Source organism: Molothrus ater, chromosome Z (assembly GCF_012460135.2).
Source record: "Molothrus ater isolate BHLD 08-10-18 breed brown headed cowbird chromosome Z, BPBGC_Mater_1.1, whole genome shotgun sequence".
Classification (NCBI taxonomy): domain Eukaryota; kingdom Metazoa; phylum Chordata; class Aves; order Passeriformes; family Icteridae; genus Molothrus; species Molothrus ater.
This window is the reverse complement of record NC_050511.2, coordinates 16,150,520-16,164,853: the sequence shown is the minus strand read 5'-3', so window position 1 is coordinate 16,164,853 and position 14,334 is coordinate 16,150,520.

Here is a 14,334-nt window from a genome sequence, read left to right as displayed (position 1 = left end):
TGCTACCAAGCCAGATGGGCAGCAGACTGCACAGATATAGGAAGGTACTCTCCCTCAGGGGCAGGACACTGCATTTGCCTTTGTTAAGCTCATGAGGTTATTGTCTGCCCATTCCATCATTTGAGCGTAATGACCTTCAGATATGCACAGAGGAAGGAGAAATGCACTGTCCATAACTGTGATGGACAGAAAAAGAGGTCACGGCCTAAATTGTAGCAAGGGAGTCCTGGGTTGCTGTACAGTCCTAGGGTGCTATACAGACACGTCAAGTACTAAAGACTGTGAAACACCAAAACTGGTCACTTAGAAGACCACAGGTTTGGTAAAGGGAAACATAAATCAGATCCCCTTCAGTACAGCTGTTTTTTTTTTTTAATGGGCCTTAGGCATTTGCCTCAGGTTGATTTCCCAAATGATGGAAAACTTCAGATTTCCATATACCACTCATTTCTTTAGGGAAATGTTTCTTTCTTATAAATATACCTCTGACAGAAATACCTGTATTTCATTTATTTAGAGAAGAAAATATCTATTTTCTAATACTAGACTAAAATTCCCTAAGTTAGAGGCAAATGGAAGTTAGTCCAATTAGTTAGAATTTGAAGTTGTCTTAATTTCCCTCTTGATTTTTTTTTTTTTCACTTATGGAGCAATTGCTCATTTAATTCAACATTTTTTAATTTTCACTCAGTAACTAAATAAATGTAAACAATTACAATGCTTATGTTGCTACTGCAACTAATTGTAATATTAAATTCCCCCTGTGAATGGAATTTTAATGTTCTTGGTGGCATTTTGTCAGCAATTTTCCTGCTGTTTAAAAGATCACTGTCTAATGGGATTAAGGTGGATAATCAAATCTCAAACTGGAATTAGGCTATGAGGTTTAAATGCCTGGGGAATACCTCCTTACTAAATATGAATGAAAGAGGTTCAGTGCACACAGAGGAGAAAAATAAATGGAAGGCTGTCTTTTTATGCTATGGTGTTACCTCAAATATCTTGACAAGAAACTTGGATTCCTTTTCTGACATTCAGACCTTTAGACAATTTATCATTCAGTGTTGGGGATTGAAATAATATTTCAAGAGGTTTTATGTACGTTACATTAATTGGGGTACATTGCTTATGCCTTAGGGTTTTAGATTTTGGCTTTGTCTACAATTTTTAGTGTTGCATTGAACCTATTACTGGTGTTTTAAAAAATATTAAACATTACTTATTGACATATAAAATTGTTGTGAATTTATTTGAGTCTGCTCTTTCAAACACAATTCTGAACTTTGTGCATGTTTGTGCAGCTGGGACACTTGGGCCAAAAGAATATGCCTGATGTTCAGTGTTCATGACTTCCTACATGTGATATGCATGTGGGAACTAGGAAACTTACTTTGCAAAACTGCAAAAAAGAAGTGGTAGCAACTGTTTTCCTCACGGGAGTATTAACTTATGCAAGTTGAAATAATAAAAGGAAAAAAAATATGACACACCTGTAAACAACTGTCAACTGCTATCAGATATTTTTGAGCGTAGCTTGCAAGCTGGAACAAATTGATAGATAGAAGTCAGCCTGTAGAAGAGAGCAGACATCAGGAAATTGTCTTCTGTGTTTGGTTAGGTATGATCTATGGGTATAAATCCTGTAAGGGGTTTTCTCCCCTAGCTTCCCTTGCTTCAGTGTTTTATACAAGGAAAATATTTTTTCCATCAGAAATAAAAGGATAATAGTGTTTATTTGGTTGATTGTTATCATAGCAGTTGACACAGGAATTGAAAGAAGACCAAAAGACACATTTTGGGAAAAAACTTGAGCTGAATGTTTGTGCACTATAACTGAGACCAGCAGATGACATGTGTCCCTTTTAGTTTGTATGGAGATAAACAAATATAAGACATGTTCACTACTGCTCAAATGAAATTTTCCAGAATATTTTCTAAATTATTCAATGCAATTTTTTTATTTCTAAACTAAGAATTGTCCTGCAGTAGTACACAGGCCATCTTCTCAAAGATAATAATTTTAATATACTAATACCTGAAACTATACTGACATATACCAGCATATATCCTTGCAGTACTACATCTGTAAATACCTGTGAAAATTAATTTAATGCACATTAAAATTGTGATTAGATTCTGACTTTTTAATATATTTTGACAGGATATTTCACAATTGGTAAAATTCCAATCTTAGAGCAGGGCAATTTAATGAATTTCAATTCAATGTATTTAGCTTTAACTGTTTTAATCCAACTATTTTAACTTAACTAATAGGCTGATTGTTTTATTACAGCTGTTTAATACTTACATGACTCCTCTAAAACATTAAATTTAGACTTGTTATTAGCTTCAGTAAGACAGAGGAGTGTGAGACCTTATGTATCTGTTACTCCACTACACTTCTTTCTAAATTTTTTTCTAAAGGCACTTGAAAAAACTGAAATTAGTGGGAATATTCCAAATACCTCTATGGCTAGTAATATTTTTAGCATTAACTGCTTTGATCAGAATGTTTCTTTGTGGAGCTGTCCCACTTTTGTTTTCAGGACTGGAACAAAATATTTACCAACGAGGAAAGCCTTCCTTCCTTCCTTCCTTCCTTCCTTCCTTCCTTCCTTCCTTCCTTCCTTCCTTCCTTCCTTCCTTCCTTCCTTCCTTCCTTCCTTCCTTCCTTCCTTCCTTCCTTCCTTCCTTCCTTCCTTCCTTCCTTCCTTCCTTCCTTCCTTCCTTCCTTCCTTCCTTCCTTCCTTCCTTCCTTCCTTCCTTCCTTCCTTCCTTCCTTCCTTCCTTCCTTCCTTCCTTCCTTCCTTCCTTCCTTCCTTCCTTCCTTCCTTCCTTCCTTCCTTCCTTCCTTCCTTCCTTCCTTCCTTCCTTCCTTCCTTCCTTCCTTCCTTCCTTCCTTCCTTCCTTCCTTCCTTCCTTCCTTCCTTCCTTCCTTCCTTCCTTCCTTCCTTCCTTCCTTCCTTCCTTCCTTCCTTCCTTCCTTCCTTCCTTCCTTCCTTCCTTCCTTCCTTCCTTCCTTCCTTCCTTCCTTCCTTCCTTCCTTCCTTCCTTCCTTCCTTCCTTCCTTCCTTCCTTCCTTCCTTCCTTCCCAATTGATCTTAAATTACTTAATTTGAAGATATGTATTACAATGCTGTCAATAGTTCTTCTCAGTGAATTTCTCATTTTAAGGATTGAAATTTTGATTTTACAGAAAATCTGATGAATTATGGGATTTCAGGATTTTATACTGAAGCAGTCTGCAGGCATATTACTAAATATGAATTAATATTTACAGATGTAATTCAGACATAATTTCTGACACTGAAACCTAAACCACAAATTAATTAGAGAAGAAAAACCAACTTGTTTTGGGCTTTGAACATTTAATCACTTGGATGCATGTCTGATTTCTGCAAATTAGGAGAAACTACTAGTATTGAAAAACTAGTATTCTAAGATTGTCCTGTGTGCTCTATAGATATGTCATAAAACATAATTTCCACAAGAATAATTTACTGGACAGTATAAAGGAAGAATAAAATCAATAATAGAAATGGCAGATGTCAGTGTTTAAAATTGTAAGACACACAAACATATGTGATTTAAGATGGTTTAAGTTTTATTAAAATGGGCTAAATTTTAAAGAAAAAAACCTGAGTAGAAAAGTTATTGCTGTCAATTTGGAAATCACAATGCACATGCTACAGATTTAGGATAAGGACTGCTGCTCTCTATCTATAAGGTTTTGCTTAGTGATTCCCCTAGAGCTATGTCAATGTATATTGTTTGGGAATATAACCTACAGCTTCCAGACTTCAACACCTCAACAGTGCAAACCACATACAGTAGAACTGTGAATGAATAAAAATAAACCAGCCCATTTTTACATGGTCACAATAATACAAAATAAAAACTGATCTATGAAAAAGGGGTGGAAGTGCTTGGCAGCACTGAAGTGTCAGCAGCAGATATGTCTTTGCATTTATTCTCTGTCCTTTTCACAGTGTGTTATGCTCTGTGTAAAATATTTACTGTGGATACATGTTTGCCAAGCACAAGGAACCCAGAAAAACAAATTTTGCATCTTATAATATTTACCATGTTCTCCTACACACAGAGACAGGGCATTGAAAATAGAGACTAAAATGGTCTTTGAGGAGCAAGGGCCTGACTGTCTTTTTAAAGCTGTGGCTGTGGAACTCGGACATAGTTAAATCTGTCAATAGAGGCTGAGATCTCAGTCTCAGAATTATCAGGTCAATTATCCCACACACTGCTGTTCTTTAGCTTTCTGGTTGTCACCCCAGTATCACACAAGGATGTAAGAAATTTAAAGTGCTGTGTGCTTTGTCTTGCCTTTTTCACAGAACATTATATGCAGTACTTGGATACCTGTTGGGATAGGGTATAACTATGCCCCTACCCTGGTCTCTGTGGGCATTCCCATGAGAATGTACTCCCACAAGATGTACACGATAAAATTGATGATAAGTGCATTAATGCACCTTTTGCTGCTGATATTACTGATTGAACAACCTCTTTCTGTTCATCTCCACCATTTACCTAGGCATTTTGCTGCCCTTCTTCCCCATTTCTGTTTTGCATATCAGCTGAGAGATCTCTGATTGCCGATTAACTCTGTTGAGTCTCCTGAAACATAAGCAATTTTCTCAACTTTGAATGTCATATGTTCAGATTGCAAGTTATGATTATAATAGTACATTTAGTTCTAAAGTGTTTTGCACCCACTTTCATTGCTTATTCAAGTCCTATAAATAAGAAAATTTGAAATGCATCTCTTTTCTACTGCTGTTGATTGACTGAGCCCCCTGAGGCATGTTGTCCAAAGGATTTAATGCTATGACAAATTGTCCAGCCTTAACTATACAGGACACATGCTATAAACATCAGCAGTGGATTCATAATTAAGAAATGTAGATATGATAACATTTACTAGCTGTGCAAAGAAACAATATAATTCACTGAAACAATGCAGGGTAATAAGGCATTGTAAGAACCTCTCCTCTCCATTTCATTTCTTCCCTCTTAGTGTAGATTGCAAGCTTTCACCTATCCATTTGGACAACAGCAAGTTGCTCGTGCTCTGTGTCGTTTTTAGGAACACAGTTAATGAAAGAACTTAGCTGGGCCCATTTCATGACCTTAGCTCCTTTTTCTTTTGGTTACTGACAAGTCTGCTGTTTTCATTCAGCAAAGTAGAAGGTCTCACCAGCTGAGTGTGATCTTTTCCTTGCTTCCTTGAAGGCTGCATCCCTAAAGAATGCAAGCACAACTGAAGGGCCATTGTTGTTTATTCCCTTACAGAACATGTCAAGAAGAGTAAGGCAGGTGCCACAGTCTCCAACATTACACCCCATGGTAGTTGACTGTTGACAAGGCATAGAAGCATAACCTACACAATGTTAATAAGAAGTACCATTATTAGGGCAGTTGATCTATCTATCTATCTATCTATCTATCTATCTATCTATCTATCTATCTATCTATCTATCTATCTAATCTATCGTCTATCTAATTTATCATATGTATGTGAGACTATGCCACTCTAGAATTTATATTAAACCAGGGATTAATTGTGATGACTGAAAAAGCAGCCAACAGCTGAAAGTGAATATTAATTGTCAGCATCACCCTAATTTATACCAGCAGTAGCCAAATTTAAATGCACAAAGAAAAAAGCTTTAGAATCACTGTACATAGAACTGCAGCATTGCATTCCTTGTGGCAATTAATTACTTAATTACAGTTAATTACTTTAAATAATAGATATTGTTGATTTATATGCTTATTTTCTACTTGGTTATAAAAATCAATTCTAAAGTACAGTTTCATAAAGTGCTTAGAGAATGCCATGCAGAGGGTCCTGGACAAGTTCAGGAAGGGGGCCCATGGAAATCTCATGCAGTTTAACAAGACCAGGTGTAATGTGCTCTGCCTGAGACAGGGCAATCCTTGGTCTTAGCACAGGCTGGGCATGAACAGCCCCAGAGCAGCCCTGCCCAGAAGGGCTTGGGGGTGCTGTGGGTGAGAGGCTGCACATGGCCCAGCCATGGCACTCACAGCCCAGAGAGCCAAACGTGTCCTGGGCTGCACCCAGAGCCCCGTGGGCAGCAGGGCAGGGAGGGGATTCTGCCCCTCTGCTCTGCTCTGCTCTGCTGAGACCCACCTGGAGCACTGCATCCAGAGCTGGGGTCCCAGCACAGGAGGGACAGGGACCTCTGGAGACAGTCCAGAGGAGGCCACAAAGATGAACAGAGGGATGGAGCACTTTTCCTATAAGGAAAGGCTGAGAGATGTGGGAGTGTTCAGCCTGAAAAGAAGAGGGGTTTTGGGTGATCTGATTGTAGTCTTCATGAAGGGAGCCCATAATAAAGATGGAGAGAGGCTATCTACAACAATATGCTGTGACAATGCATGACAGAATGCACAGGCATGACACGTTGCACAGGGAAATTGTTGATACCACATTCCTGGAAGTGTTCAAGGCCAGCTTGGATGGAGCTCAGACCAGCTTGGTCTAGTGGAAAGTGACCCTGCCCATGTATGTGATCTTTAAGGTCCTTTCCAACCAGGCCAATCAATGATTGTGAGATAAATTACAGTACGAAGCGATTGCCCTCCAACTACAGCGGAAAAGGGTCACTTACAGCATTAACTATCTTTGCCACCCCACAGCTATTTTATATCAGAGTGAAACAGGGCACCAGGAAAATTTTAATACCAGAAATGTTAACTTCGTAAAGATCTTTAGATTGAAAAACTTACTATGTGCCATGTAAAGCTGCACATCCTTTAGATTTCCCCTAGTTGGTACTGTCCTTTAGATTGTGCTATACTTCCATGAAATGTATTTCAGCTTGCCTTTCCTATCCACCCTTCCCACCACATCCAGGGATAAGAAAGAGGGATCGAATTTGATTGATAACATTTTTGAGAATTGTATTTTATAATATAATCTTCTGTATAATAAAATGCTGCTTTTATAAGAAAGATCTTCATTTACAGATGATGCACACTCTGAGGAGCTCCAGAGCCACATAAGTTTGACTTAACTTCCTGTCTGGTTTGGTTGGTTTTTGTTTTTTTTTTTAATTTTATTTCATTTTTTGTAGATTCTACTAGGTTATAAATAAATGCTGCAGGATAGTATTCTTTTCCTTTGGAGAAAAATAGATTTAAAAATAGTTTAAAATTCAATCATGCGATTTATTTTTAATTCAAGTTCTCTGAAATAATTTCTGAAAGCAAAATATTTAGAACCTTTTTGACATTTAATACTTTTTAATCCTCACTAAGCATTTATTTTGCACAAAAGTAAAGTAGAGTGTTCTGCTGTACTAAAAGTACTGATCTGGGGAAAAAGAATAATAATTTTTGAAAATTCTTATGAATCCCCGGGGAAATACACTCAGTGGGTCAAATGATATTTTCACTTATACCTCTTGTGTACACAGAACCGCTTCATTAAACGCTACTTGTTTCCTTACACCATAGTGCAAGGAAGAGGCTTTGGGAAAAGGCTCTACATCCAGTTTAAAATATAAAATAGTAACATTTGCAGCTCAATATTTATATTAACAAAACAAGGGCATGGATTATCCGAGAACAAATTCCTTTTACTTTTATGAACTAATATCAATAAGTGCAGCACTGAAAGAATTGATTCCTCCCACAATTGACTGCAATTTCAGTCTGTACCATGGCCTGTTTCACCTTTGTTGCACAATATAAACTGACCCCAGCTGCATTTCTTCATTACTATTGGATTTTCTGTCTCCATTCTTTTTGTCAGAGTTTCACATGAGTCCATTTGGTCTTGAAGAAAGGTTTCTTTCTTTCTCCCTGTATTGTTTAGTGATGGAAGTGCTGTCTAAAATTTATTCTTTCTTCCCTACCTGTGTTTTTGCTAAAATTTTTCTCTCTCCTTTGCACCCTTTCATCTCCAAGGCTCTGGGAGTTTCTGGTCTCCTACATTTGTTAGGCTGGGCCTCCTGGTAGGTGGTGAGTACTTCTCCTTTGAGGGCTGGTAGAGTAAATTTTCAGAGGCTTGAAAATCATGTATGTGTTCTGCTGCTACTTCGCCATTCAGAAGGGCTGGAGAATGATTGTGTGCTTTTCAAATTTGTATCAATTTTTAACCCATTCCTCATTTAACTTTTATCATTTAACAATAAAGCCTCTTGTGAAAGTTTTACAGATAACAACTATTAGGAAAAGGAAGAAAAAATGAAGCTTCTCAAAGGAGTGCATCACAACCTAAACTCTTAAAAAACTGTATCCATTCATACTTGGAAGAGTATTAGAGGGTTTTTTTTATGTTTAACACTGGGTGAATTACCAAATCAATATCTTGAAACTAATCCTAAAATAATGAATAATACTTGACAGCTAACCAATCTTGCATTTTGCCAAGTTTTGGTACTTTCATAATTGATAAAACTGAATATGAAATAACATTTGAAACTAACTTTATTTGGAAACTGTCAGAAGAGTGAATTTACATAGTAGTTAATAAAAAGGAGATTAAATTTCCCATAGTGTCTGCAATGCAAGGACATGTATGTGACTTCTTCCAGTTCCATCTGGAGAATAATTATTCCTTTTTTTGTCTTTGTTCCTACTTCTCTTCTTTTATGCACTTTACCCTGTAATATGACAAACTTATTGGGTTTGTTTACTGCAAAGAAGATCTGAACATGGAGTAGGTCATCACACTAGCTAACAAATGTTATTTCAGATTACAGACTAACTATATACGCATGATCTCACACAGGATTTCTGAAAAGAGGTTTCATGTCCACCTCTATGGACACTTGGCTCACAGCAAAAATATTGCCCTTCCAAAAAGGTCTAAACTCAGCTTAGGTCTGGTCTTTCTTCAAACACCACCTGCCATAGCAGTAATCATGTGTTCAGACCTTTGCTTACAGGCTTGTGTGAATCATAGCTTAAAGCCCCTGCTGAAGAACTAGCTACTGCTGGTGGATGCATCTGCTTCCTTCTGACCAGAGGGTAATGCCATGGGCTTAAAAAATGCCCAGGAAGCAGGAAATATTTCAGAATTCAGGTAGAATAAGGAGTACTTAGCTCCTCTGGAAAGCAGGCTGGTAATAAGTCAAATGTTGGATAACTAAAAGTTACGTTACCAAACAGAATGATTGCTTTTGGAAATTTAACCTCTCTCGTCCCCATGCATCAATAAATTATCACTATATTTAGTAGTAATAAACTGTGGGTGCTCTGACACCTTGGTCAAGTTAATGAAGAATGTTTTAATCATACGAATAGAATAATAAAAGACATGAAAATAATCATTATCTACATTCTAGCTCTTATGACTTGCTATTTTTTTATTTTAATAATCTGTGTCTTGTTTTCTCTGATGTCTTACAGAATTATTTAAATGGTATTTTTCTTTCAGCTCTTTATTCTTAGACTGTTGGAGTTTATAACATCAATTTAATCTCTCTCTCTCATGTTTTTCTCCTTGTATTTTAGCAGCAACAAATTTCCTTCAGGAACGAAGCTTTAATGTCTTTTAACGATACGTCATTTACAGAAGAGTGCTCTGGTTGTAGCATATCCACTTCTGGTTTAATTAGACTGCTGCTCTTCTAGGTTCCTTTCATCTTTCAAAATATATCCTGCCATTCTCTATTTCCCCCTTGCACTTCTTCTATCTTGTTTCTAATTATCATGAGAGTTGAAGAGCTTGCTTACTTTTAATGTTCTTTGGCTTCACAGAGCCTGTATCATAGCTTGCAGATAACAGGTGCTGGCAACAAACAAATCTGCCCAGCGAGCTCAGATATTTGTTTTTCCACAGAAAAAAAAAAAAAGAAAAAAAAGGCAAAAAAAGAGTAGAAAAACACATATCATGAAAAAAGGAGAGGTTCTGTTCAATACAAGAAATATTGAACAGATTAAATTATTTATTTAGTAGTCCACTTGTATTTACACTAGCATAAACTTTGTCTTGTTTCTTTAACCCTGGAGGGAGGAAACTCAAACATTAATGAGTTTCTCCATGTTTTCGAATGTGCTTTGAACACAGCTAGTCACCCAAGTGTCTGCTGATCGCGATCTTCATTTTCTGAAGACTACCCAGAGTCATACTGTACCCTCTCTTTCATGGTTAAGATGAAGCATCTGCTGCCTGCTTTCTTCATTATCTTCACAAAGAGCTAGAGTTTAAAAGCTAGAGGGATGGTGAAAGAGTGTAGCATGCACTTGAAAGGCAAGTGTCCTGGAAAACTGGCAAGCAGTGTGTGTGTGGAGTTTTTGCTGGGCTCTCTTTTCGTCTTTTCCCCTGCCTTTTTCCCTCTTTCACAGAACTACCATTGATAGTGGTCCTGTACAAATGATTAGTACATGACAAACAGACTGATTATTTGTTTTTTGAATCTGAGGTATTTTATTCTGTTTTAATTTTATTTTTCAAAAATAATGCTCTCCAAAGAAATGGGAGAAAATTGACCTTTTTTTCCCAAGTCTTCCAAATTTCATTTTTGTGTGATCTAGGTGAAAAATGAGAGCATGTACATTTCAAAGATTGTTATCACTGTGGAAAGTATTGATGGCTTCTCTTCATAACTGAGAGAGGACTGACTAAAGAAAGATTAATAACCTTTGAGTAGTAGAAAACATAAATCTATTTGTTTCACTGTTATAAATAGCACATATTCAGTTGTTAGCAATTTACTAGATTAAGATTTAACACTCAGAAATCCACATTACTTGTTTTAAAATCATTGACAAATAATCTGAGAATAATTTTTATTTCTTTTTTTAATCTTTATTATTGACAAAACTTGAAGTTACTGAATTAAAACTGGCAGATCTGGACAGCTGTTTGATCTTTAGTCAGTGAATCCAAACAGTCCAGTTAAAGTCAGAGTTTCACTGCTTTTTACACAAAGATGAAGTAGGTGATCATTTAGGAATAACAATCTCTAGGGGGAAAAAGAAGGCAGAAAGGTAGAAGCAGTCACTGCTTCACAGAAGGGGAACTGGAGCAGAGATACAGAGATTTACCTGTAATTTCTCAGCTGTTTGCACAAAAATACAGCAGCATCCTGCACCTCAGTGTTCCTCCCCATAGGGCCATCTTTGCAAAGTTATTCATGCCATATAAAAAGAAAGGTGACCACAAAAAGATGAGGAAGATATAGGTTTTCCCAGGCTTTATGGAAAGGAAAATACATCCCAACACTCTTTTTCACTTTTTATTTTCTATAAGTCTGGAATGAAATCTACATGGAATGTCTATATTTCCCATCAACACTTAAAATTATATTTAACCACTATATCTGGCCATATTTTTTTCTCTTTTTTTTTGTCAGTTATGGAGAAAACAAGAAGTTAAAACACTTTATGAAAAAATTTCCTTCTTTTTTGGATAATACTTTCAGAGATGCAGCATCAGTAATTTTATTCCCTTGAAATGCGCACAATAGGATTATTGCTTTCCAAATGCGGTGTGTTTCCAACTAAAAATGGCAACCTGAAATAAAGCTGTTGCTCTTCCCAAGCATTAATTTTAAGGAGACAACTGTCACACTACTTTTTTGCATATAAACAAATCCCTTCTTGAAGTTCCTATCTGAATTATTGGTAGTAGTATATTGCATAGATTTTAAAAATCACTGTAAAACAGAGAGTCATGCATTTTGTCTCTAAATTTTCAGTAGTCCTGTAAATTTTCACTAGAATTGGATTTTTTCTCTTTTTTTAAAGAAAAACCCCAAACAACTCCTGTATTGTTGATTAAGTGAAAATTAGTACTTGCAATCAAGGTCAAGTCCTAGTGAGTAGATTGGAATTGAGTAGAAATATATTTTCTAGTACTGCTTAAATATGTTATGTTTATACCAGTCCAGTTGCAAGATGCAATTGAAGATAATGTATCATGCTCTACACTGTATTCAACCAAGAGAAAGAGTGACTTAAAATAAACAGATGCAATAAATTAACATAACCCAAACAAATAAGAATAAATTATTATTCTAATTGTGACATATATATAACAAAACCACTTCAAGCATTTTTATTTTAAAGTGCTGGATGAGAGGGTGATGGCAGATGGCTCTGTATGACATGTCCAGCTTCCACAACTCATGTTTGATGTCAGCCCCTCAGTGTCATGTGAACTTTCACATCAACAGAATATTAATAACCATCCTTATCCCTGCTCATGGTAAGCAATGGAATTAGGCAATCTTTAAGGCCTCTTGCAAACCAAAAGATTTCATGAGCCTATGATTCTAACTTAATCTGTGAATTTTTATATGAATGAACACTTTTAATTTGGCTACATGTGAAACAGGAACATTGCCTCACATTAATAACTCTGTTGTGAAGTCAAGGCTTACAGGACTTCAACAACTGCCTTTGATACTCCCATTCCATGCAAATGTCTGAGATTTCCAAATGTTTGGTATATACATCTGTCAAAAATGTGATCACTCAATGTATGCAGGCAATTTTTACAGATGTAGTAAATCCAAGATGACACAAGCAGTTCATGTGCCTGTTTCACACGACAGAAAGACATAGGGACTCTTAAGTAGCTATGCAGTCTTCCTGGATTTTATTACATTTAAAGAAAAAAATCAATAAAGGAATTCCTTCATTTAGCAGTCTTCAATATTACAATCATAGATCCGTAAAATCATGGAATGATTTGGATTGGAAGGCATCTTAAAGATCACCCAGTTCCAACCCCCTGCCATGGACAGGGAACCTTCCACTAGATCAAGTGGCTCAAAGCCCCACCCAGCTTCTTGAATACTGCCAGGGATGGGGAATCCACAACTTTTCTGGGCAACCTGTGCCAGCGCCTCACCACCCTCACAGTAAAGAGTTTCTCCCTAATATCTAACATTCACCTACTCTCTTCCAGTCTGAAGCCATTTCCCCATTTCCTGTCACTACCTGCTCCAGCCAAAAGCCATTCTTCAGATTTTCTGTTGGCATCTTCTAGGTCTATCTGGAGACTTCTTCAGGCTGAGCACCCTAACTCTCTCAGCCTGCTTCCATAGGAGAAATGCTCCAATCCTCTGGTAATAATCATTGCCCTCCTCTGGACCCACTCTAAGAGGTCTGTGCCTGCTTATGCTGAGTATCCCAGAGCTGGATGCAGTGTTCCAGGTGGGGTCTCACCAGAATGGAATAGAGGAGCAAAATTCCCTCCCTCACTCTGCTGGTGACACTGCTCAGAATGCAGCCCAGGATAAAATTGGCTTTCTGGGCTTCAGGTGGATGTTACCATCCAGCAATGTCCCCAGTCCTTCTCAGAGCTGCTCTTGATCTATTTTCTGCCCAGCCAGTACTTGTGCTTGGGATTGCCCCAATTCAGGTACAAGACCTTTCACTTGTTGTTGTTTAACTTCATGAGGTTTGCACAGGTCCAACTCTGAAGCCATTCCAGGTCCTTCTGGATAGCATCCATTCCAACGGGTAGTTCTTTGTTCTCCCAGTCCATGCTTTTTCCTTTGACTTGGATGGTGTGGCTGAAGCACTTGTTGGTGAAGTCAGGCAAAAAAAGCAAGTACCATAGCCTTTTCCATGTCCTAGGGAAGCAGGTCTTCTGTCTCCTTCTGGAGATTGCCCACACTTCCCCTTATCTTCTTTTATCACCCACCAACCTAGAGAAGCTTTATTTGTTGCCCTTGACATCCCTGGCAGATTTAATTCTATTAATGTCTTACCTTTCCTAACTTGGTTTTTGGTTGCTTGTACAATTGCTTTGTATTTCTTGCAAGCTATTTTTTCCTGCTTCCATTCTCTACAAGCTTCCTTTTAGATTTTGATTTTTCATCCACGTAGGTCTCCTGGATTTTTTTGCCAGACTTGCTCTTTGTAGGGACACATTCCTCCTGAGATTGAAGTGATCCTTGAATATCAACCAGCTTTTTTGGGCCCCCCTTCCCTCCAGGGCTTTATCCCATCATACTCCACTAAGCAGATCCCTGAGGAGGCCAAGGTCTACTCCCCTGAAGTGCTGGTCAGTGAATTTGCTGTGTACTCTCTTTGCTGCTGTAGGTTGATTTCCTCTACTATTTCATGGTCATTGCAGACTAGGCTGCCCTGAGCTTCACATTCTCCACCAGCCTCTCCTTTTTGATGAGAACATGATCTGGCAGAGCACTTTTTCCCCTCAACTCCTCATTGTAGAAGGAAGTCATCATCAACAAATTCCAGGAACCTGCTGGATTGTTTTCCCTCCAACAGCTATTGTGGAGATTGAAGACCCCCATGAACACCAGGGTTTATGAGCACAAGGCTGCTCATATGCAGGGAGTCTCATCTGCCCAGCCCTCCTGGTCA